Source organism: Zophobas morio, unplaced genomic scaffold, assembly GCF_036711695.1.
Source record: "Zophobas morio isolate AGI-343-1 ecotype UQ-CSIRO unplaced genomic scaffold, CSIRO_AGI_Zmor_V1 ptg000516l, whole genome shotgun sequence".
NCBI classification, from domain to species: Eukaryota; Metazoa; Arthropoda; class Insecta; order Coleoptera; family Tenebrionidae; genus Zophobas; species Zophobas morio.
Genome location: NW_026972619.1, coordinates 15,135 through 17,445, shown reverse-complemented (window position 1 = coordinate 17,445; position 2,311 = coordinate 15,135). Strand labels below are relative to the sequence as shown.

Sequence of the window (2,311 nt, the reverse complement as noted above, 5' to 3'; positions counted from 1 at the left end):
ATTTTAAAAAAATATATTTTCTCTTATTAAGAACACTTGCCAAAAAAAAATTCGATAATTTCAGACGCAGAATTGCTTAAGCACAAGTGCTAACCAGTACTACTCTTGCCTGAGGATTTACTGGAGGCGAGTGTAATAAAAAAATTTACGCATTGCCTCCTTTAAAAATTAGCTTAACCAACGATAGATGCGACGCAGTTAATAAAGTTATGAAAATGGACTTGTTAGAATAGAAAAGTGGGTACGAAACGGACATTAAAAAATATATAAATAGAATACAAACTACATAAAACCAGAAATTGGTTTTTATTGAGGAAGATACAGGAAAAACTATTATAAAATTAGAGGCCATACTTAAGTTTATATTGCAAAAGTTATAACTTAGCAGACAACAAACTTCTTAGTCGACTTAATAATATATAATACGACGACTGTTTAGAAAAAAACCACAAAGTAATCTGTTTAATATATAAAGCTAGCAAAAACAATAACATTACATAACGTAACATGCTTTACGAAAAGCTACAGGTAACTTTATTATAACTCAGAGTTTGACTTAGCGCGTTGGGTAAGAAGCTCTTTGACTTTAGCAACAAATTCTGATTTCTCTAAGCAACCCTTGCAGTCCTCGCCCCAATCCAATAAAACTTTCTTTAAATCTCCGATGCGTAGTTTATTAAGATCACCCGTCAAGTCGATGGGTTTATCTAAACAAAAAATGTTTAAGCTAAAGAAACGGCAAGATATAAGGGCTTTACCAAACTTAAGTTCGCAAATTACAGGATTCGATTTTTTCAAACGTTCACAAATCTTAGACGAGGGTATGTAATTTTTTAAAGGCATAGTTAAATCTCTCAACATTTTCGTTGCAGAAGTAGCCAAACCGCCTATATAATAACACTACAACAAAAGTTAACCAGAAAAAATATTCAAAGTGAAATTAAAAAAAACATACGAATTTTTCCTCTTTTCCTTTTGCTTTGGAGCACCAGTTTTTAACAAAGTCATCAAGCTCCTCTATAGTGCCTTTGTCTCTAAGTTTATCGACAGCATTTTCAATTTTTTTCCAAAGCAGACATACAAACTACACAGCGTTAAAAAAAGAATAGTTTATTTAAATATGCAATTCAAAAAAAAGGCAAACCTGCACAATCCCCCTGCTTTAATGGCCTGCCGAAGCGGAAACAAAAGATAAGAAGCAGGCCAAAGACAATAAGAGAGGACCTCATAGGAAAGCTAAGGGGACTGGAGAGGGTCGTGGCGCAGAGATAATATAAAAAAGATTTTTTTGCACGCGCTGTCCACCTGATTATATTGATCGCAGATATTTTGTATCTTTTTGCCCTGCTAAGCTTCGTGGGGGCAGTCCTCCTTGCGTGCAAATTGTTTAACTCTCGAGTATTTCCATTTCTCTTTATTGAAATAAAAGTCATTCTATTATAATAGTCTACTAAATAACTAGTGAACACGGACGCCAATAGTAAAATTAAGGTTTTTTTCTTAAATATGGAGAAAGTTTAAGTACAATTAAGAAACTTTATGAAAGGTGCTTTTTAAAAAGGTTGGAATATTTTTTGAAGGAGTTCAATAAATTTTGATGCACACGAAATTATATAATTAATGTTGCGTCCGTAATAGGTGAGTTTGTGTTTATAACTTAAGCAAGGTAACGATAATTACGGTATAGGTGGGGTGGGGGGGTTTCAATTCGTTTGATAACCTTAAGTCCACTTGGTGTTTCAGCAGAAGTCAATGAAAACCCGAATAGTAGAAGGTTACTAACCATCGCAAAGTCGACAGGTTACTACAATTCTCGTGCAATCAGCCCTAAGATGGTCATTAAGCTTGACGGATCATGCTACGATAAAAACCGATATATGAGTCAGTTCAAGGACCTAAAAACACCAAAAAGTTAGCTCGAAACTACCTTGCGACTATATGCTTAATTTTTATCTAGGATCTATCTTTTTAGGTCGCTTTACGATAACGTCCTGGCGGTAAAAAGCAACCATTATTCCGTTGAAGAGTGTACAATCATTGGAAGAATGTACCGAGAATTGCTATCAGTCGTATGCACCAAAAAACGCAAAATACCTCCACTCAACATACCAACCTATACAGCTGAGGTTAATGTACCTAACTTTAAACGATGGCCTCAGTACAACCTGTCGCTGTGGTCTAAGTTCAATGAGGGTTGTCCGTGCATTTTTTTTCCGCAAAAAGTTAAAATAAGTTACTAAGTTTCGCATGCAAGAACACGAGCCGAACCTCCTATCTCTTATACGTCATTTGGAGAGATCTTAAATGACCC

At 35.0% G+C, this 2,311-nt stretch overlaps 1 long non-coding RNA gene across 1 annotated transcript; it reads right to left on the bottom strand.

Moving 5' to 3' along the window:
* Positions 1 to 536: 536 nt before the first annotated feature.
* LOC135121177 (uncharacterized) lies at positions 537 to 1,235 on the bottom strand. The gene is made up of 4 exons (XR_010278879.1): positions 1,145 to 1,235; positions 956 to 1,084; positions 759 to 900; positions 537 to 707 (listed from the first exon to the last, which is right to left on the bottom strand). It is a non-coding gene; the product is annotated as an uncharacterized LOC135121177 (long non-coding RNA).
* Between the last annotated feature and the right edge of the window lie 1,076 nt (positions 1,236 to 2,311).